At 42.0% G+C, this 23,936-nt stretch overlaps 1 long non-coding RNA gene across 8 annotated transcripts in view; it reads right to left on the reverse strand.

Moving 5' to 3' along the window:
* LOC122185260 overlaps positions 1-3,387 on the reverse strand; it is a 67,848-nt gene extending 64,461 nt beyond the window's left edge. For 4 of the 8 annotated variants that reach the window (XR_006180814.1, XR_006180818.1, XR_006180813.1 and 1 more), the window contains exon 1: positions 3,191-3,385. This is a non-coding gene — a long non-coding RNA (uncharacterized LOC122185260). Of the gene's footprint in view, positions 1-3,190 lie in introns of all 8 variants that reach the window. The other 4 variants (XR_006180820.1, XR_006180812.1, XR_006180819.1 and 1 more) reach the window with 2 other exon arrangements.
* Positions 3,388-23,936: the final 20,549 nt, after the last annotated feature.

Consider the following 23,936-nt stretch of genomic DNA (forward strand, 5'->3'; position numbering starts at 1 on the left):
CTACTGAGGAGTAAGAAGATGGAATAGAGCTTGCAGTCAGTACCATTTCTTTTCCCATACTCAAATACAAAAACATTTATCCACCATAACATGGAAAATGAGAAACTACATTTCACTTAGAAAAATCCATGAGAGTAGAAATTCTTTTCCATATGGCAGTGATGACATCTTGATCCACCTCACCAGTGTCCACTCTTGGTTATTTGACTGAGTCTTGACTGGTTCTTTAAGCAATCTAATCTATTTTATCTTCCTCCTTAAATTACATTTCTTCTTGTAGACATTTCCTTGCACTTTTGTTGTCCACCCTCTAACGTGCCTTCCTATTCTTCAGTGAACTTGGCATCTCAGCTGGCACATCTTCAGTCCTATACATGTCCTTCCCATCTCCTATATATCTGGTTAGATGTCATGTGTATGAGGAGAGCTGTGCCTTCATTATTTCATTTTTAATTGTTTCTTTTCCATACAATGAATGCCTTGGTCTTCGATTCATTCCCCTCAGGGATTTTATGTCGTAATCTGATTTTTGCAGGCGAAAGAAAATTTGTAGGCAAATTCCCAGAGGAACTAATTTTCATCGCCTTTAGCGCTTCTGTAATTGATTGCAGCTCTCATTCCATCACTTTAATGAGGGGGTCGGGAGCTCTTTGTCAGTGGATGGGTTAGGAGATCCTCAGATTTCCTGATTATGCACTCTGTTAGGAGGACTAAGTAAATGAGCAACTGAATCCTTCCTGCTCATCTAGTAACAGCCACGATATTCAGATGAGTTTTGCCTCTTTCAGCACTCATTCCTGTAAGTTTCAGATAAGCCAGCCTGCATGGTTGGCAAGCACAGAGAGGATACTAAGAATCCCTGAGCTGTGCAATCTCACACCTTCACTCTACTGCTGGAAAAGCAGTCATGATCCTCTGGACATTGCCCCAAATCATATTCTTGGTGCAAAAGCAATGGCCTCACCAAGGAGGCCTTTCCTTTCTTGGCAGAACTGAGCTCCTTCACACCCAGCTGTCATCCAGCTGCCCAATCCTTGCTTTCTTCCCACTGCACAGGAGCTGTGATAATGGAAGATAGGGGGAAGAAAGCCTGTTCTCACCACCTGGCAGGCTCAGATGATACCGTTTCCATGGTTATTTCACACCATAGTTTCTGTATGAAACATGCCATGTTTTTTCTCATTGACACCTCACAGGGACATCCCAGCCAGTAACTCTGCCTCCAGCTTTCAGTTACCAAAAGCAGTTACACAACATCTCTGCCACTTTCGTCTTCATAACACAGACCACTGCTTGACTGACGATGTAATCTGAGGGATGCAATGGCTTCTAACATTCTCCTAACAGATTTAGCACACTTCCAAACCAGTAAGTGATTTAGGAGATACACTCAAAGCATTGCATTGTTGGCATCACCAGGCTCTGCTATACAGCGTACAAACAGCTTCAGCTAGCACTCATCTTCTACAAAACCTTTCTTCCCTAATTAAGTGCACATGTTATCCCTGAGTGGCCTTACAGCACTATGGTCAGGTAAAAAAGTGAAACAGAGAAAATAACTCTATGGAAAATGGCTTATTTGAAGCAAAAAGAAAATAAGTACCTAATTCTGGATTAAAAACTCTGAGGATCCTGCCCTCTAATGGATGATATGCAGCCTATGTGATTTATTAGAAACATTTCGTAAATTACAGAACATCATGTTACTTTGAGATGCATGCATTTGTTATTCATTGCACGTGTTTCAGTCTATGACAAACTATTTCAGTTTCCAGTGCACAAAGTCTGTAAGTATATAATACAAGTTGTTATAACCAGAAACAAAAAGATAGTTTTCTACATGGTTGATCTTTTCTTGGGGAAAAAATATCTCAAAGTCCCTACGTGCAGACCTATCCCCAGCTTATTCTCCACTGTAGCCATCAAGCATGCCAGCTGACTTTAGCACTACATTGCACTTCTCAGTACTTTATGTTTAATGCACAAATACATTGCACTTGTTAATATCTTGGACTGCTTGAGAAAACTTTTCATCTGCATTCGATGTAATCACAAGGAGCATTTTACACTGACTGACTGATGAAATAGCAAGACTATTTTGTAATCTCCACAAAGCATCACTAGCATCTGAAAAATCACCAGAAGGATCTCTTGCATTCTAAACTTCACTCTGAACCATTAACATGTCTGTACAAATCACTGGCAAAATGCTCATTTCAGAGAAAGAAAAAACAATGCACTCAAAAAAACAAGGGTTCCTAATGTTAGCTCTGCTCTAAATTATTAAGAGCAGCCAGCAGGACGGAGAGGACCGGCGGTGCAGATGTTTCTCAGCGTTAGTGCAGCCAATGGACTGCAGATTTCCCAACTCTCTCAGTACTTCAGCTGCTTTCAGCAACTTCACATTCACATTCCAGTAATGGGAGACAGTTAATTCGGTCCGTTGCGCTGCTTTGAAAATTTCCACCCTCGACTTGCAAACAAACAAAAACACCAACCTTTAAGCTAATGTCTTTCCCTGTGTGAATATAACAACTTCTCCCGGTGACAGAAATTCTGCTGTGAGTAGTGGCAAGCTCTGCTTTGTTGAAGCCGCCTGCAAACCCACATTGTTTAAGTCATTACACACAGAGAAGCTGAAGCCTGGTGTTGGTAAGTCATACGTTTTTGCTGAAATCACTACAGCTGAACAGCAGCATAAGAAAAAAGGGAAAAAATGTGGAACTTGATTAAAGATGCACATGTTTTCTTCTTGCATGGACAAATCCTGTTTAAATTGATATCAGCACAAACCAGCAACTGCAAGTTGTGTGGATCTTTTGGCACGAGTGCTGAGACTTATGCACAAAGCTACCCATAGCTAAACAGGCTCATTGCTACAGAGGCACAAAAATAGCATATGTAAGATCTACAACATATTTAACATTACATCCTGATTCGTCTTCTGGGCAGACACATCTCTGCAGAACAGTGCAGTCCTGCAATTTAATTCTTTTAAGAATACACGCATGGCACAGTTAGGAGTGCTCCAACTCCCTGCGCAGTAGTAAAGGGTGCTATTATTTTCTCAAGATGAGTAAAACATGCACACACACTGCTGTAATTTTAATATTAAATTATTTGTATCTGTCTAATGATTCTACCCAAAAAGTCACTGCTAGAAGTGGCAAAAAATCTCTGTAGTACTCACAGGTTAGGAAGCACCCCAGGCTCATGCTTATTCAGCTGCAGCACTGCCAGAGCTGTTGACTGCTGTGCACCACTCTCTCCTGGGATGAATCCTGCCTAGGAAAGGCGAGCCCTTGTCACCAGCCCTGCTGACTTTACATCACTATTCAGAAAGGCAGGTTCTCTGGCAAGTGATCCTTATCTACCCAAATTGTTAAGGGTAAAAAGCCATTTCCTTCTTGCAACACAGCTAGATACGTCTAGAAGTGTAAACCAACTTCAAGGGACCCAGTAGGAGCTTGTAGGAGGACCCAGAGTTTCCCAGCACCCATCAGAGTGACAGCAGATTTCCTACTCCCCAGTTGCTGGCTGCTCTTCATCTACTGCTATTGCAATACTTTGCAGAGAAGGCGACTAGCTCAGACCCTGGCTTCAGACCTCTCAACGGGGCCAAAACTTATTTGAGATTTAAAACATAGGAACTTCCTCAACATCAACAACAAAGAGAGACAGATATTTTTAGTTTTAGAAGTAAAGCATTTTAAAGTTCACACTTAAATGAAAAAAGATCAGAACAAATATACCAATACACTATTGTGTATAAACATTGAACTCCTAGGTCATATCCTGCTAAGCACAGCCCCGGGTGGAGTAATATAAACTGCATTTGCCAAGTTAACGTGGCACATATAAAAGTAGCCATTACAGTTTCACTGCCATTTGTTACCTGGTGTGATGGGTACAACTACTGCACCTGATCTTTCAGACTGGAAGAACCTCAGCCTGTTTAGAAGACCGTGATCTTGTTTATTCTAGCTGAAAGAACGTTATTCTGAATAGCTGCCCTACCTTGAAGAAGAGCAGCTCCTATTGCATCTAAAACCAGAGCCAGAAAAGCATAGGGGAGCTGATGTGTGGGAAAGTAACAGTGAGATGCATTTGTCTCTTAGTTTAACCCAGGCCCTACCAAGAAGCCAAGGAAACTACCAAAACCTGTGTCCTGAATTACTTTGTCCTGGATGTACCCAAGACACCTCTCCCAACAGACATATGTCAATAGGAAATAAATAGCATTCTGTCCAGCCTCACTTTAAGTCTCAGAAGGAAGCCACAATCCAGGCAGAGAGGAGAGCAAACCAATAGTGTACCCTTCTGTCAAGTAGCCCATGTCACTTAATATTATTTAAAGTCCCAGGAATGACTATAACCAGACATACGTGATGCATCCTCTTTGAAGTCATAGCATATCTCCTGGTGTTTCAGAGATAGAGGGGGACCAAAGATGGAAAAACAGAAACAAAGCCCAACGCCTAGATAATTTGTTTTTCCACAGGTCTGTTATGTACACAAAATAGGAAGCTCTTTGAGAAAATGAATCTTTGTGTTTATTACCAAAAAAACAAAAAAACAAAAAAACCAAAAAAAAACAAAAACAAGATGAGTGAGACAGTATGTCTCACTCTCCCATAACTTAGTTTGATTTAAGTTATACCCATAAAAATAGTCTGACTTTTTATTTCCAAGAGTCATGTTTCAGTCTTGGGTTGTTTTCTTTCATGGTGTAACATACCTTTGTGCATCTTGAGAAGTTAAAAAAAAAAAAGTATATATTTCTCACAACACCTCAGTAACAAGGCAGGAGCTGAAATGTCAACCATTTACAACAGCTCAAAATAACCTTTGACATCTGGTCAGTAGAGCCCACAACAGAGTAATTGCACCAGAGATATGTTGTTAAATACTCAAGCAGTGAGGAGAGCCTTGAGAAAACCTACCAGTTTCTTTCTTGGATAATAGCTGAAGATAGATCTTCAAGGCAAAGGAACAGCAATGGTAAAAGAAAGAGTCAGAATGACAACTCATAGCATTTCTCAATCCTTGGTTCTTCTCAAAGACCATGCCTTGACAAGAGGCAGTCATTTCTGTCATAAGCTATGAATGAAATAGTTAATTATCAGCCATTTTGCTACTTCCTTTGCTTGGAACAAAGTGTGCAAAAAAAAAAAATATATATATATATATTTTGCTGCACTAGTTCTCTCTCCTCTGAACTGCCACACAGAGCACAAATAGATATTAGAGACTTTAAGTTGGATGAAAGAAAAGACAGTTTAGGTGGTAGTAGAAATGAAAAGAACAAGAGGTAAGAACAATCCTCAATGGAGGGGGACTGGGAATGCTCCTAACCTGCTTGAGGGCATTGGCAGAGCCAGAACGGTCTGTTCCGCCTCAACCAGACCCTGAGGTCTTCAACACAGGGTAAGAAGTGAAGTTAGCTGCAGACATTGCATTGTTTCTCAGCTTGGGCATCATTATTTCCAAAATATCCTAGTGCAAAGACAGAAATATCCAAATATTTAGGACAGTACCTGTGAGCATTTACACAGTAGAAGGGCTTTCATTTCCAAACCATTTTCTCAGGTAGGAACTGCAGAAGAGTTCCCACTTGAGGTAGATGTTTAACCCTTGAGAGCAACAAGCCCACCTTACCTACACCTTAAATCAGCTTCATCGTTGTTACATCTTCTACGAAGCTGATGGAGGAAGATCCTGACCTAGCAAATCTGTGCAAAAATGCAAAAAAAGAAGAAAAGACTTCTTTTCATGGTCCCCACAATTGATTCTTGGCATAAATCATCTAAGATAATAATCAAGAACATGGCAGAAACCGGAGGAGAGAAAAATCATAGAATGGCTTGGTTTGGAAGTGACCTCAAAGACCATCCAGTTCCAATCCCCCTGGTGCAGGCAGGGTTGCCAACCACTATATCAGGCACTGATCAGGCTGCCTGGAACCCCATCCAACCTGGCCTTGGAGAGATCTGCGAGGATGTCATGCTGGAAGAGCCCTGCATTGAAGCTCTCTGCCTGCCATCAGGTCTGACTGTGGAGACCAGCAGGTCCCAAATGCTTGAGCTGATCACTTCTGTCAAAGCAGCTCAATACATATAGGGACTAGTAAACAGACAGCTGGATAGCAGTGCAGCAGACCTGAAGCCAAACAGGATGCTGTAGTTTTCACCCTGTTACGATTACTCTGCACAGGAAGAAGGTTGTTCCAGCAAAGTTTCACAAGGAGACTGATCTCAGAGCAGCAAAACTATCAGTTTCTGTCTAAATTCAGGAATCCCTTAAAAAAGATCCAAACCCATGTTTTCTTCATTAAAAACACCAATATCAGATTCAGCAACAGCACAGGAAAAACTCCAGAAGTCGGCCCAGAAAAATGGAAGGAGAGGAGCAGAAATTACATTTGCAGATCAGGAAGCAGATGCTTCTGGCAATGGTTCTGCTCAGCCACCAGAATGCCTCAAGGAGGATTACGCAAGAAATAAACTCTCTGTTTAAAATATGTAAACTGATAAAACAGCCTTACTTTGATGCTTGCTCTGCAAGAAGCATTTCAGCTGAATCGATAACACAGCGTTGTTCTCTCACTGCAGCGTCTGCAGAAATATTTTCATGTTTCAGCTGCACTGTTTATTCCAGAAAGTGAAAAGTTTGTGGCGATTAAATTCTGGAGATGTAATCTGTGGTGGTACATCACTGCAACCACTCAGACTTTGTCATGGGATGGATGATAGAGGATTTAGCCTTCTCTAACGAACAGCACGCCAGATTTACGTGCGTATTGTGTTTCTCAGTAGGAATGTCTGACTTATTACAGAAACCACAGACAGATCCAGGTGGAGAAGCATTCAGGATATGACAACCATCTATTGCAGATTAGATCAGAAAAAGGGAGGCAGCAGCTGAGCTTAATATACGGAGAAAGTCTGGTTTACTTTATGGTCTTTTTAAAATGAATGGCTGTTTTCTTAGATACTCTGAAGAGTCCTAGCACATCACTGGTAGCTTTGCCATGCCAAAGCTGTTATTTTCAATAATATGAAATCAATGAGGAATGCAGATCTGAAGACCAGTATCAAAAAGGGGAAGATAGGCAAACACAGGATGTGCTGAATTTGAGTGCTCTGGGTTTCAAGCAGATCAAGTTTTTGCTGACATCCATCTCCCTTCAGGCTCATCTTCCTCCTCCAGTACAATTCCTCTGTCGTGTCGAAGGTGCAGCAGGTAAGCAGTTATTCCAGTGGCAGGACAAATGACTCTGCATTGTCTTTATGAGAATATTGCTCACTAAAAACAGATTTTACTTAGGCATCATAGAAAGGGGATCTGCACACCTGCATTTATCACAGCATATAGCTAGATTTATTGTCAGGGTGACTGTACCCTACCAGGGATGTAACAACCCAACTGCCCCAGAAGCTCAGCTGGGGAGCACAGGCTGCAGCATCCCTTTGTGCTGGCACAGCCAGGCCTCCTTACAGTCCCTGTAGTGATCTCAGCCCTTAGGACTGCTTGTTCAGCTGGATCCCTGTGAAACGCTGTCAGATTTTCCATAGCACCATAACAAAGGCTTATTTATTTATCTATTAAAAAGGAGCGTTAAGAGGTGCAAATATTTGAATTGGCTCCTAAAATTCGGTCTCTGGACTGGAATTCAGACTACTGGGCGAGAGGGCTAGCAAACACCCAGCTAACATCTCAGGGTGCTCCAAGCCATTTTGTTCTCCATTTTTGATTCTTATTTTCCCCCCAGTGGTTTCTGTGCTGAAGGAGCTGATGTGATTTATCAAAAAGCAGCAGATGTCAGCTGAGGAGAAACATCCTTTTTCAAGCTCTGAGGGCAGTGACAGCAGCAGCAGAGTTCTGAGAGCAAGCTGTTATTTCTGTGCATCAAAACAAAGCTGTGACTAGTGCACAGTGTTCCCACTTTGACTTTTGTAGAGATTCTCCACATTACTTATGTTAAAGTCATTCAAAATAGAGATTGAATCATGCCACTGTGACATTCTGTAGTGCTCCACTTGGGAAGCAGTGAATGAGAAGTTTCAGCTGTACCACTACAATTGCTTTTCCATTTAAAGTTATAGGCAACTTAGAGGCAACAAAGTTATAGGCAACTTTTCCAGCTAGAAAAACAACAAACATGAAGAAGTGTTGCCTTCTGTGCTAACATGCAGCAGAGCTAAAGCTCACCTCTTTTTCTCTCCCCCCCCCCCCCCGATATCCATTTAAATCAGTGCTCCAGCAACCGAGTGAGCAATACAATGCTGCAGGAATGAGATGGAGAGAAGGAGATGCTGATGACAGTACAGGCAAGCTTAAGAGCCCTTTTGGAATTTTTCTTTCAGCTGTTTCCAGCTTCACTGATTACCTTCATTTTTAGACATCTTACTTTTAATTTTGAACTAAGCTTCCAGCAGCAAAATGTCACTCTTCAGTTTCTGTTTCTTGTTCATTCATGCTCTTCGCTATTCTTCCGACTTTTTCCCTGAGCTCTGTTTTCTTTCTCCTTTCCATAACTTATTTTCCCCTCATTTTTGTTTCTGTATTTCATGGATTTGTTCCCTTTCTCTTTCAGTAGTTTTGATTTTGACATTGGACAGGCCAACAACATACTGCTTTCACCCACCAATCCCTTACTGCTGATGCACACCTCAAAAACACACACTCTCTTACTTTCATTCTGTTGGTAGGAAAGGATTGCTGTGAGTACTGCCTCAATTTATTTACAATTCAACATGACTTTCCTGATCCCAGCCAGGATGCTTAGGATGGCTTTTCATGGCAAGAGGCAGTACTTCCTTCTCTTAATCTTGTAGGTCCTTTGCAACCTTGTGATTCTATGATTCTCTGATCTATTTTGACGACTTCTCACTTAGCTCCAGCCTATGGGAAGAAGTCAAAGCATCATGAGAAACACTGAGACAAGAGGCACAACTCCACAGCATGACACTGCACAGTGAGTGTGGAGTCATAGGCTCCTTCCAAAGAGGTTTGCCAAATCATTTTGCACAGGAATAGGGTAAGTCAACACAAATGACCTCAGCAAGCCATCAGAAAGTACATGGTCAAACTGGAACAGGGTCATTGAAATCCAAGAGGGACTTTTTTCCTTTCACAGTGATGAAAAGGTCAGCTCCCTTGGGACGGGATGTAACTCAAGTACTGCCAAGACATCCATGGGAATTGCATCAGTTGGGCTAGTGTACTGCACTTGTAACAGATGATGACAAAAGCACTTGGGAACAGATTCTGAACATCAATTCTACATTGCCCTTATGGGCTTAAATCACGCAATTTCTGCTCCATATTTTATGTGTATTTTTCCAGCAGTTTGTCAGTCCATTTGTTGATGCTGTTAAACGATATTACTTTGGAGGTCAGCTAGACTGTCTGTTTTCTGGCACGACTTGTATTTCAGTGTGCCTCTCTGCTTCAGTTAGAAATAAAAGCCCACTACACTGCTGTATTCAGAACAGCAAAAACTGTCCATCCCAGCCATGAAAGGTTTGCAGCCAGCAGCACAACACTGGGAACTCAAGGTGGTCAACTCCCACCTGTGCATGAATGTACTCTCTTCTCTTGATGTGCTGCTTTCCTACAGGATCTGCCAACTCCTCTTCTCCCCCAGGTATCAGCAGCTTCCTCCAGGTAGCTTCCCAGCAGCAAGTCACTGCAGTAAATACATTGGGTCCCATGTCAACTCACTCATTCATTACAGCTCCTTACTACTACACCAGTGATTCTGCAAGAAGCAGCTCATAAAGCTGTGCCTCTGAGGAAGTGGGTTCTGCTCTGTCCCTGTGTCACGTTGAGGCGCAGTACTAGAAAACTAGGGCAGCTTACATTAGACCACTATGTAAATTCAAAATAGCTCCCACTATAGCACTGACAATAGCATTACTTGCCCTTGAATGCACAGTTTGCATGTAGTGGTATTGCAGGAGAGGAAGGCAGTGCACTTTACCGTTCATCTTGTTTCCATGCAGCTGACTCAGGCTGGTAAGTAAGTGGCATCCTGCCTTGTACAACTGTCTCCTGATATTTGCAGCAGTTTCTTCTGCTATTGGTACATTATTGCAAGGAGCAGAAGAAATACATTACCCTTTGCTGAAAGAGTACTTCAGCAACTTGTTCTTGTTTTGATTGGCACCAAACCTGAGAGGACTGGGAATTTGGAAGCTCAAGAGAATTTGCTTCTTAAACATTACTGGCAGAGTCAATATAGCCTTCCAAGTCCCATAACAAGCCCTCCTTCCCACGTCATGTTTTCGCAAACATTTAGCCATCTGAAGACCCTACTTGGATCTCTGCAAATGTTTATCACACTGCTACGTCACTGCTCTGTGCTGCTGCCCAAGTGCTTGCCTAACGTCTGGTTTCTGGGAGAGTGTGGCTGTTTATAAAGACTTTAAGTGATGCATGTAGTGATGAGACACGTCACATCGAGCACACCATGTCCAAAGCATTACTATTAAAAATAGCCTGGACTACATCTCAGCATTTGTTCTGATCTAGAAAATTTGTGTGCTCTCTGGTGCCACTAATAAATAATTGACTGTTTAATATAATGTGTCAGAATAATTTAATGTTTAATCTACTTGAAGTTTGATGGAGTTTTTAAATCCTTGCTGCTTTTGGCGAGTTTTCCATTATAACATATTATCCCTGTGCAGAGGGGAGGGGAATGGCAAGAGGAAAAGCACAGTGACTTCTGGTCATCTTTCTGGGTCTGCACATCCAGCAAGCTCATTCCCATGATGATTAAAAGCAGCTTCAGTGCTGCCCTAGACCAGCACCTCCATGCCTTCCATTGCCCTGAAGGATCCTCAGGGACCCAGCTTGGATCAGCCCACCGACTCTTGCCTCTTTCACCATAAGGCTTTTCCCTTTGGTCTGCTCCATTTCCAGGAATTTCACATTGGCAGACCTCCCTTCCTCAAGTTGCAGTAAAACAGCCAATTGTCCTTCTTTATAAAAGTGTTCAGCTAGTTTTTCACAGCTCTCCTGAATACTTTCCACTGGGCAATTAAAAACAAAACAAAAAATTTAAAAAACATAAAGTCTTCAACACAGATCATCCCATGCTGAAAGCTTCGTCTTTCCTTTTCCTTCATGTTATTACCCTCTAATAGACTCCTTTTCTACCTTCTTCTCTGAAAGGCTTTCTGTTATTTTGACCTCCTTTAATCTCCCTGCATCCCAGTGCTTTCAGGAAACATTGAGCTCTTGTCATTTCTAGAGTTTCACAGTTCAAACAAACTCACCACATCAAGCCAACACAAATCCTACAGCCAAGTTACATCACTGCTACTAGGTTACACCAGGTTACATGATAGGAGCTGGTCCCAAACGCCGTATCTTATTCATGAGCTGCATCAACATACTTTTGGGCTTATGTAAGATCATGTAGTCTCACAGCTGGAGAAGAAAAGCTCTAGAAAAGACTTCTGAAGAACCTCTATATTACTTTCTCCATGTCTTTCATCTCTAAGAAACCATGACTACCCATTACATCTTGACAACAAGCTTGAGCTTTTACATTTCACCCATGCTCCAATAACGTCTATTTGCCATCTATTTTCCCATTTTCAGCCATCCTTCCAAAGAAATGAAGGGAAAAATAAAAGCTCACAGCCCAAAGAAGTAGATTTGGTAAGTGCACTGACACAGCACTCTGGGATACTATCACCATTAGACATACAGTACCAAGATACTGACCCTGTTTAGAAACTGACTTCTTGTAGCCCCAATACACAGAGATCATATCCATTTTCTCCTTTCAGAGGTGTCTTTCATAATAGGCTCACATCAAAGATTCACGGGCTTCAGTCATCAGCACACAACAGAGCTGCTCGTAGAAGATAGGTCCCTGATAGGTCAGGGATCCCCTTTGAAACTAAAGACAATAGGGTTTTTACTGCAATATTGCAATATTTCATATTCCAAGAAAAGAACAATAAACACACTCCTTCATTGTCTTCAAGAAACACCGTGCCGCATTCATGAGGTATTTATTTATTTTTTTTCCCAGACCATATGGAATTCCTTTCCTTATTTATGTATTTTAGATGAATCTGTTGGCAATAGCTATTCAATAGCTACAATTCTAAGACAGCAGCCACATAATTTCATTTCCAGATTTGTAGGAAACCAGCACAGATGTACAAAGAGCACAGTCCAGTATTTATGAAGTGCTGCTGTTCCACAAAGAGTGAGAACCTGGTTATCATCATAACTGTTCATTAAATCCGAAACACAGTTATTGGCAAATGGCAATTAATCCAGAACAGTGAGGTTTTAAGTCTAACACTTGTAGGGCCAGACCTACCTCCCCACACCGTGTTCTTAAACACACTGAAGTCACCAGAAGTGCTGGGAGATGCAGGATTACACCTTAACAGAATGGTTAGCACAGGTCCTAGAAAGCTACTGGAGATACAGGTCTTCAGCAACACGAAGCTCATTGATGCTGGGACCTATCACTGTGCAAGTTATCACATTGCCACAAGAAGACTTCTTGTATCCCTCAAAGAGAGTCATACTGTTGGTCTAAAGCAAGTATAACCAGAGAGATGCTATCAAGACTATAATTCTTCAAAGAGAAATGAACATTTATCCCCACAGTAATTTTGTATGAAAATGCGCAGTTTGACATAATTACAGCAGACCTGAATTCAATGAGCAGTGTTTTGAGGACTGGTTATTTTGGACACCATCACCTCTACTGTTGGTATCCCACATTCAAATGAAATTGGACAGCTGGCTGCTTTGATAGAGCAGCCTCCCTATACTTGTTGGTTTTAATCCCTTTTCTAAATGGGGTTTTTCCTCTCTGACACCGCACCCCCCCCCCCCCCTTCTCCACAGTCTATACATTAAAAAAAAGATCCTCAGAAAACACAAACCTTTGGTTCCTGTCAGTGCTGATTTGGCACAGGAAACAAGGTGATCTGTAAAATATATCCTCATGAACAACGTCAGGCTCCCTGGGACTGTCAGAGCTGCTCTTAGAGTGTTCAAACCCACATGGCAGGAGATGACTGCAAAGTGTCAGCCCTCCTTCTGGCTCAGGGCCCTGAGATGGGGGAAGTGAACTTGGTATGATATGCTCTAATTAACATTAAGTTCTGTGCATCAGACTATAGCCAACGACTTGCATAACAGGTCACAAGGCATCCTGTACATTTCAGAGCAAGGAAAGGAAACCAACAGTGACTGGGATTGAAACACTATCCCCTCTGACCCAAAGTTAATTCTAACATGCAGAATATTTCTTACAGTTTAGCACTCTTGTGACCATCTGTTGATTCAATATCCTATCTCCTGCATGCTAAACGTTTAGTTTCTGAACAGAATGAGGAACTCAATGCAAATAAAACCCAGTATTTGCTCCTCCACCCACTTTCTCTGAAGCTGTGCCAGTGGGACCAGTTTGATGCATACTCCAGGAAGTCCCATCATCTCCTCCTGTCTAAATGACCAACACATTCATCCTGGTAGGCTAACACTGATGTGGATAGAAAGGAAAAGAAACACATCCAGAGGGGTTCATTAGCAGAGCTGCACACACAGCTCTCTAAGATGAGCCTGCTAATTCCAGACTGAGCTGGGGATTCTGATCCATCATCATAAGATGTAAGAAACATAAGCACTCAGAGATGCATTTCTTGTAGAAATGGGAGAAGATTTGGAAGCAGGAGAACACCTTGATATATGGTGCACCAGAGCCCAGCCCTACTTGAAAAATACACACTCATGTCCAGCTAGCATGAATCTGCAGTTGCTGCCATTCTGCATGCAGTCAGAGAGGCAAGAACCCTATTTACAGACATTAATGTTTCAAACACATTGACTCACAGCCAAGTTTCTCAATACAGGAGTTAGATGGAGATTTTCAGAAATGCCCGGCTGCCACAGGCAATAATCCAGTGGCTACTTTGTGCCTGTGAAAATCTCATCTCCCTCCTTTGTGCCTGCAAAGCACCCTTTTGCACTGGATTCCTAAACAGAAGCAATTACTCTTGCCTTGGCAGTAACACAGCTCTTACAGAAAGCTAGGGCTGCTTTGTCTCCTCACTCCTGTTTCCTCCCATGGAGCTATTTCTTTAATACAAGTTTCTGTACAATGCTTCCAGAACTTGTGCTGCTATAAAAATCTTACTTCAAACCATCTGACTCTTATTTCCCTCTCACTATATCTGAAAAAATTATTTTATGATATCTGGGGCTTATAATAGATGGGATGCATGCCAGAGGGAACAATAGGAGGAAATGAAAGATGAAATTATTAGCCAGGAGTTAAACAGGAGATGAAATTACTCTGAAGTGCTTTAGATATGAGAAGTTCTTTGTTTTTGGAAAAAGCAGGAAGATTCTCGAGACCAGTTCTGGGTGGGGAAAACCTCCAGATAAAGAGACAATTGCTATCCTCTTGCAATTATTGCTGTTCCACCCCAACATGTTTAAGGATAATTTCTAACTTTGCACACTTGCAAAGTTTTTGGAATGCAAACTCAAAACAGCAGCCACAAACTCTCCTGATTTAATCCTGACCCAGCTTTCACGCAGTTCAACCTGGTCTAGCACAGCCAGCAGGCTTCACTCACCACTGTGTTGAGATGGTGCTTGTGGTACTGGACACTCCTCCTCCTCCTCCACAGGTCAGCTTCCTCCTACTGGGGGCATACATATAATTTAGTTGTATTTGTTTCTCCTATTAAAAACCTCCTTAGCAGGCTGGAGAGCACCTGTGGCCACTGGGCACTCATGAGAACCTCCTGTAGCCAAGGATGTTTTATCAGCACTGTGCCCAGCTGGTCGGATTGAAAGAGAAATCAATGCAGAAAGCTTATCTTCAGCTGGAGAACCCAGCTCTGAACCTCAGGCTGCATATGTGTATGCTTTCATAACAAACTAAGGCACAAACCACAAAGTTCTGGCTTGTAAGTTTGCATGTGCAAGGGGAAGGGAAACTACCCTAAAATCTTTCATGAGTGTTAATGTGACCATCCACACCAGCTGAGCTTCACTTGCTGGAGCTGCTTTAGAAGGTGCTTGCACCATGCTTATAGCAGCAAAATGCTTTCTGACCACAAATATCACACTTGCCACTGGCCTCTGGAGCAGCCCAGGTTAAACCAGGCAGGAAGGAGAGAAAACAAAAAGCAAAAGTAGGGAGCTGGGTGTTCTTTAGTGAGTCTGCAGCTCATTAGAACAATGAATACAAAACCTGTATTTCCCTTAGCTGAAGCTTCAGGTCAGGGCAAAGTATTTCTAAATGAGCCAGCAGATGAGCTATTTTACTTCCTATGCCATTTTTCATGCTGTGCTATTGATTTTTATTTGGACTTTGCAGATATTTTTGTACGCTGGATTTTTAAGGCTATTTTTCCCCTTGCTCATTAATAATGCTACCCAAAGTTGAGCTACAGCAGCAGTTTCACTAAAGTTTTCTTGGAAGAAGCAGTGGTCAGGGTGACCTTCATTTGACACAGCGAGTAACATTCATTTCCCTTACAACCTGCTATAAAAAAAATATAGCTGTTACTATCAATGTCCTCAGCGTGATGAAGGCTGTTAAAAAAGTTAAAGTTATTGTTCATCTGCTGAAAGGCAGAATTCCAAGAAAATGTTTATTGCTCACTATTCAAAGGTGAAAAACTTTCCCAAATATAAATTTCTATCCATGCTGAGAGGTGGGAGTTGAGGATAACAAGGCATGCTCCATGATGTTTGTGTTTACAGCTGCTGTATCATATGTGGCTCTGCCATTCTGGGCACTTAGCACCAGCCCTGCCCCTTCCATGAGCTTATGAATCACAGTTGCTTATCTGCAACCACTCTTCTTGCACTGAAGAACACATCTTGCATCTGCTCCATGTCCTGTAGTGATAGATCTATTAACTCTTCAGTGCCTTCCCATTGTATTCTGGGAGCAAGCAGAACCTCTGGGTGTTGTCTGGCCTTTGGTAGCTTTGTAAAGCCTTGCTCCGAGCCCAGCTCCTCTTCACAACCTGAGAATGAACCCATTTTTACAAAATTTCCATGTAATATATCCTCAATGGGCTTTTGACATAATGTTATGCAAATCTTTGCTTCCCTAGAGAAGAATTGAAGAAAATAAGCTGAGAACTATTCCAGACAGGAATGTTACGTGTGAAAAATACATTAGAGTAGTTTAAGAGAGGATATTAAGGATGAATCTGAAACAGAGCATTATTTCACATTAAGTAAATAAACCATCTCTGGTGCATACTTAATTTACCTGTTGAAGCTGGAAAGTATGTATTCTTGTATTTCTTAGCACTGCTCTTTGCTGCATAGCATACAATTTTTGGCTCAATCAGTGTCTGTGAGGAATATACCATGAATGGTCAGTGAGTACAGGAGAAAAACTAGGTGAAGGCTCAATGACTGGGCTGACACTCAACACAGTAACTACCACAGACACTGTCACTTCCAATCTGCTTGGAAATATGTTCTCAAAATGGAGTAAATCTCTATTCCAGCAGTGTTTATTTCTGCAGGTTTTGCTTGTCCTTCCTCTTAATAAATGGTGTCTGATCTCCCTGGGTACCCTTTTGCTTTCTGTGGTCTTCTCTGTATTTCCGCTGGTATAAATCACACTGTGCTACTGAATGCCTCTGCAGAAGGGGTATGGGCATGGTCACTGTGTCCAGCATCATCACCTGTTGGTTTTCATGGAGGAAGCCATGGATGCTGTCTTGCAGGAGCTGGAGGACTCAACCATATATAATACCTGTGCACAATAAAACCTGAAAATCCATCCCAGTCACATTTCTTCGGTTCAGCCTTAGCCATCTCCTAGATTTATAAGCCACTGCTGAGCAATTTTGTTCATAGAAAAGCACCCTGGCTAACACCACCTTCGCATGCAGCATGATGCTTTTGATTTAATCTTGATAATTGTTTTTGTCCAGGAATTCAAAGCTCACTTGTCAGGGGCATTGATTTATAGCGCAGGGCACGAAATAGCCAGATTCTATTAAGAAGATTTGCAGTTACGAGACTGAAGCATTATTTATTGAGATTTCAGTAGTAAATGGCAACTTTTCATCCAGCACATGTGAGTGGGCAAGCAGTCCATGTTATCCATATTCACTGCGATGTTTCCTTTTATTTTCTGTCTGTTCTCACCAGATTTAAATAGGCAATAATTACAGGTAGTTAATGACATAAATTTAAAGAAGACTTGAACACTCTCAACTGTAAATGGAAAGAAGGCAAGAGGGGTAAGCACTTCTAGCATATCTAACACCTGAATCTCTAGACAAAAGGATACAGGACTTACCAGCTCTCAATTTAATCAGCCAAATGCCCAGAAATACATATGTTGAGCACTGACATACAACTTTTATTTTTATGGGTCTTAAGAATATACACATATCTGAACACGAATTGCCTCTCATACACCATACACTGCTGCTTACCTGCCTCACTCGTGGTTCCCATGCATGGGCACCATGCTCAGCTGTGCTGCTTTACTTCCCTCTTGTCTCCTTTAAAATCCAGCCTGTGGCATATCTGCTTTTTCTCTCTGCTTCCACCAGAGTGTAAACGCTCCAGGAGAAATGGCTTATTAATTATTTGTCAATTGGAGTTACTAAACAAGGGAAGGCCCATGTGCACAAGGGAGAGGCAGCAGAGGACCTGGTGGGTTTGAGGGGTCAAGAAACTCTGCGGAGCTCAGACAGCTCCAAACAGATGTTATGCAGACAAGATTTACATCTTCTGGGCTGTGACACCACTCTTCTCTGCTGACCATCAAGCTGGAGACACTGTCCTTCATTTACTGCCTCCACAAAATGCAGAATTTCTGGATTTGGAAGGTTTTGGTTGTTTAAATGGATTCGCAGACTAACTTTCATCAACTTGATCTGGATATGGTCCATTCCCAGGTTAAGGTTTTGATGACAAAACGTAGACTGTAAATCCATGCTGTTTGTTCAGCAGCCCATCCCTTACACAACAGAACAGCAGCTGCCCTGGTTCCATGGCTCTGGACAGTCACATACTTGAGCCATTAATTTCCCTCTCTAATACAAAGGCTTTTATATCCCATGTTGGAGGAAAGCTCGGGTCTGAGATAAATACTGCCTTTTCCTCTGCACCTTACTCTGAGGTCCCATCATTTTTCACAGTCTAAACAGGAGTAGCCTATTCCAGAGTGCACTCAGGATCCCAATGAGCAGCACATAGGAAATGAGGGGAAGGATGCTGGCAATTCCATGGCATCTTTTATAATAGATGGGGTCTTAACCCCAGTGTCCTGGATAAACTCCAGTTCTGGTAATTGCATTCTGCATAGTTAAAATCCCCCTGCAGTTTCAAATGAATCCATTATTCTTCACTTCCTTTTCTAAATTGCTGTGCAGCCTTGCTTTGTGCAGCTGAAGAGTTGCTTTGTTTCACCTGAGGGATGATGGCATTTCATGGCTGCATGAAACGGGCCCGAGTGCACAGTTTGTACAGTGGACAGGGAAGCACTTTGGGATTATTCATAATTAAGTATCCGCTCCCTGCAAATGAATGGGTTTGGGTGAAGCAGCACAAACACAAAGCACTGCTTCTCTCTGCACTTGGAAGTTGGTAATATAAAACGTATAGGGCAGCAAGAGACAGAAGTTCCTAAAATTCCCCTCAGCCAGCAAAGCATGAGAGCTTCAAGTGACTGTCTCAGCCTGTACTTTCCCATATTGTTATTGATTAATTGCCCTACTTCAATTTCCTTGTTCTAAATGGAAACATTACAATCGTAACTCCAATCTCTGGCTGCGGTACAGACTGATTTTAAATCTTTAAATCGTGTCAGTGGGAGGAGGTGATGGGGGGTGGAAGGAAAGCTTTTTATTCTTATTATTAATCTTCATGTGTTTCAGGACTTATTAATTCCCCCCAGATGTAGAGAAACCACGAGGTATTTCTGCTCCAGCTGAACCCAGGAGATCCCTCAGCATCATAAGCTTGCTCTCATTCCAGCAGTGTGTCCTGGTAAGAAACAAAAGGATATTCCACAAACATCAGAACATGCCAGGCTTTCTGGAGCAGAGCCAGTGGCCTTTCTCAGCTCCAGCTGGTTGAGTTATAACTTTGCTCCCCATTAGGATTTGGGCTCAACCTTATTGTACTCAGTGTCTGCGGCTTTGCAAGAATGCAACAGTCATTTTCTGAGCTTCCAGCCTGTTCTGGAAGGAGCTGATTCCACCTCATAGCTCTGTGTCTCATGCAAGAGATGCTTTCTAGGACAAAAGCAAGGGAGAAAAATTGCCAGGACTCCTATACTTAGAAACAGCATCATTTAGATAGTATTATTCCCCAACCCAAAAGTGTTACCCAAAAACCAAAAGGTCAATAGAGAAGTGTTAGATGGCTTCTGCTCCTTCTCTTCAGGGTAGGTCCCAGTTGCCTTTTTGGCATTATTTTGATGTAGGCTAGGAATGAAATCAATAGAAAGAGTATAGAAAATTAAGTATGACGTGGCATCTTGAATGGAAAAGTTTAAGCTGAGACAGAAAATGCCAGTTTAGGAGCCACATATGCATCTCATTTAGAAAAAAAATCTGTACTCTTATTAAAGCAGCTGCAATGAGAGTATTAGCTACAAATTAGGTAGGTATGGGGAGCAAGCTCTCTGTAGTGCATGGAGGAGGAGCAGCATGTTTTACACTCAGAGGCAGATCAAATGAAAGATGAAAGATTGGAGTGCTAGGCAAGGTCAGCTCAGGACCCAGCTGAACTTCAATGGTATTTTATACATAAACAATATTATATCCACAAACCACAGCATTTTAAGAACAATCTTCCAGCAAAGAAAATGTCAAAGCATAAATAAGGTCTTTCCCTGAAGATCTGGAGGGACAAGGGACCGAGAACGATCACCAAACTGCAGTTGACAGTGTGCCTCCTGATGCCACGATGTGCACACACAGCACTGCTCCCATGTGGCTGAAGGGGAGCCCCAAAGCCCAGCTGTGGGTCTGAGTGCTCTCCCTGCCCCATCCATTCCTTTCCTTGCGGAACGTGGGGCTGTTCCAAGGATCCCCTCTCTCCCCTCCATCTCCAACTCTTTGCTGAAGGATGGGTGCTCTGGAAGAGGAAACAAGCAATGGATTTTCTACCCACAAGCTCCTTTGCCATGTCACTCAAGCTCACTCCACTTCCTTCTCCTGGAAGGAGGTAATATTCCATCCTTATTATATTAGCATATTATTGGTTAGTACAATAGATTAAAATTAGCTTAAGAAAGATAACAGAATCCTTTCATATGGCTATGAGAACTGGCTGGAGGGAATGCAGGACTTCTTCCTCAAGCCCAGCTCCTGGTCGGATTGTAAAAGATGGTATTTTCACCAGTAGGACTCCAAGGATTTTGAAAGCTTTCCAAATTCATTATTTTTATTTTTTTAACAAAACCAAGAAATGAGTAGTACGACTCATTTCTGTGTTCTCTGCCCTTTTTGCCTTCTCTTTTAGTATGAAAAGTTTTTTTAAAAATAAAGGGAAGCAGGAAGCATAAATGAGAAGCTATTCTGGAGCACATTATTCTGATTAAAAGTCCTGTTGGATCTTCAGATGAAGGATGTCCTTTTACCAATGATGTGGTGGAGAGAGGAGTGTGGAAGACAAGTCACAGGAACAACTCCTGTGCCTCCAGCCTCAGCCTCACGGGGTTAATTCCATGGGCTGGTTAACCATCACGAGAGCAGTATTTACACAGCCACCCTCTGTGGGAATCACACAGTACCCTTTTACCTAGTATTTATTCTACACAGAAGTATGTACACCCTGTGATCCATTTTAAACTGCAATCTCTTTCTGATAAGTTAAACAGATGGAACTTTATGAATCTCAAACCATAAGGTACATTTTCCTGTATTCACATCCTCACTATGGCTCTTTCTGGCATCCTTTCCAGTTTTGCAGCTTCCTCTCCGAGACATGCAAAGCAGAACTGTGTTCACTCCTCCAGCCTTGCTGTAGAGGTGACACCACTCTGTTCTCCTGCATCCCTGCCCTCAGCAGAGGCACAGCACTGCAGCACCCAACTCTTGGTTTCATTTGGTTTCCTTTCAAGAAAGGAGACTGTTTTCATTCAGAATATCAATTAAAAAAATAAAAACCATCAAATGCTTTTAAGACCTGCACCTTTTATTGAGTGTCAGGGGAGTAGTAATTCCTGACACAGCAAGTGAAGTTGTTTTGAATCCAGACCGATTAAAATGATCTTATTTAGCAAGTCTGTTTAAGAAAACATCTAGCATGGAATGTTCCCCCTTGTTCTCTCCAGAGAAAATGCTATCTAGGCATATGTCTCAAGAAACAGCTCAGTAGTATTTCATACTACATGAGAATTCCTGTGCATTTCAAATTATCCCTGGTGATACGTATGGATTCTTCCTCCTTAAATAAAGAAACTTGCCTTGCAGTCACAGCAGCTGTCCACGCCATACCAACTAACACGCTGCTGAAAAGAGGTCACCTTTGCCTTCAGAAAAAGCTACTTCAGGAATTTCCATTCTACCATCACCTGATTCCCTGGGAGGGAAAAGCTCACTTTAAGAGACAAATTTACAACTCCCAGTGATTCTGTTTCAAACCGTTAGTTCCTCAACGCTGCGGCCATAAAAGAGCTGTAAAAACAATTGCTTGTGAGAAGCCCTTGTGCTGCCCCATGAGTACTCAGCTACTTATTTATGATTGAGACCACAGAAGAGGAGTAGAGAAAAATGCCCTTACACATGTTCCTTGGGGCAATCCTTTCTCTATAAGAAATGAGCATTAATTTACTATGTAAATATAATTTAGGGTCATTCTTTAAAGCAGAGACAGTTACACAGGGATGGAAATACAAGCTCTCATATAGGTTGAGCAGAAAAAAAAAAAAGATGTGTTCTCAGAATCTGATGCAATCCATACTTTAATGCCCAAGACAGGCCCAGGGATCTCAGCAAATGCAATTTAAGAGGTAATTGAAACATCGATATATATCTCTGTATTATTTTACTTGCAGTCAAATTATTATTACAGCATATGTCATCTGAGCTGGCCAAGAGATCAAACGTGACAGCATTCCATAATCCACATTGACAAAGTGGGTTCAGGCTAGATGTGTACTGCTCCCGCTATGGCCAGAATGGCTCTGAAGTGGCCACATCAATAGTGACTGAAATTACTACTGAAAACGGATCCACCAAAACTCACATGGGAACCTCAGGTAAAGCTGGAGAAACAGAATACGTAACCTTGATGTTGCTTTTGCTGCTCCAAGGGGCAGCTCCAGGATTTGCTCCCAGAGCTGAATCCAGTCTGTGTTTTGGTCAGCCATCATCCTCAGATGAAACAACCTCAGCGAGTGACTGAGCATCCTTCATGCAGCCCCACTGCTATCTGAGCATGGCACATGGACACATTGGGCACCCTTCTGTGAGAGAACAGATGCCAGCACTGCTTTGGAGTTGTGTGGGCTTTCAGTGCAGAATGATCCAAGTGCCCAGCAATTTGGCATGGGACACACAAGATCTTGAACTGGGTCTTCTCAGCATCACTACAGTACAAATACTAAGCAGTAGTAAATAAACCTGTTTTCCATTGTGAGCACAGTGTGCTTTGAAGCATAGTTTTTGATGAAGATTCTATAACAGAAATAATATAAGATCAATTTATAAACATTCATCAATTAGTCTTCCTATTCTCAAGAAATATTCTATTTATCAAGAAAATAGTCTCATTAGACTCTGCACAAACCAATTATCTCAGGCTCACCATCTTTCAACTTTCATAACTTCTTAATAACTGTGGAAGAGAAATTTTTAAGTAGCAATTACTTACTGCGTGATCCAGATATCATGACTGTTGCTGACTAATAAAAATCCACAGTATATTTGTGTCATTGCCCTTAAACTTCTTTTCCTCTTGTAGTAGAGAGTCACCCTGCACGAACTCTCCAGTTAGCAAAACAGATACAGCAAATGTATGTATCTATATGCAACATGCAAAATATATGGACATACATATGTAATGGTCTTGTGCAACCCTTTTCCACTCAGCAAAACCAGGGAAGATTCCAAAAGGTGCAGCTTAAAACTATAAATCTCCCAAACTAAATAGCTCCAGGCTTTAAAAACTCAAGAATTCATTAAAAACATCACGACATCTAAATACAATAACTTCGACATTTTAAAGGCTGCAGAGTCTTAATTTGCCTTCTGAATTCTAGTCTTGCATCTCTGCACGTTCTGCTTGCGTTCTGGAAATGTTTTAGTGCACTAAATATTTACTTCTTTCGTCTCCTTTATTAAGAGTGGAGATTCTCATGAAAAAACCACAACAAATTAACCTTGAATCATCCCACAGTATTCACCAGCAACAAGTCCTTCAGATCGAATGAACAAGGAAGATCACCAGCAGCTTTCAGGTAGGACACAGATGACAGGGGGTTATTCATGCAAATCCTGTATGATGTCTATTATGACGAGGTCCCTGAAGGCTAATAATTTCTACAGAGAAAACTGTATCTATAAATTACTTGAGAGAAAGGAAAACTGCAGCATCATTTCAGGGACTGCTTTGAGGATCTGCCTTTGAAAGCTTGCTGCTTACCAGAGAGAGATAGGAACTGAAGCTAAAGAGTGGGCACCCAGGAACAGAAACAAAGGAGCAGAAGGGCATCAAATAGCTCAAAGTCAACTTAGAGCATCTGCCGGGTGCTGAAGGAAAAATCACTGCTCCCAGCAGGCAAGGTTCACCTTTTCCTTACCCAAACAAATGACATTCACATCCCAGTGTATCAGCAAGAGCGAACTGGCAGAGTGTGATGGATTGCCATAGGAAGAAAAAGGCACCAAACTGGCTGTCAAAGAGCAGGACTGGAAGACTAGCTGGGACAAGCCTGTGCA

This window comes from Lagopus leucura, unplaced genomic scaffold (genome assembly GCF_019238085.1).
Source record: "Lagopus leucura isolate 7727_CA_CO unplaced genomic scaffold, USGS_WTPT01 Super-Scaffold_100028, whole genome shotgun sequence".
Lineage (NCBI taxonomy): Eukaryota > Metazoa > Chordata > Aves > Galliformes > Phasianidae > Lagopus > Lagopus leucura.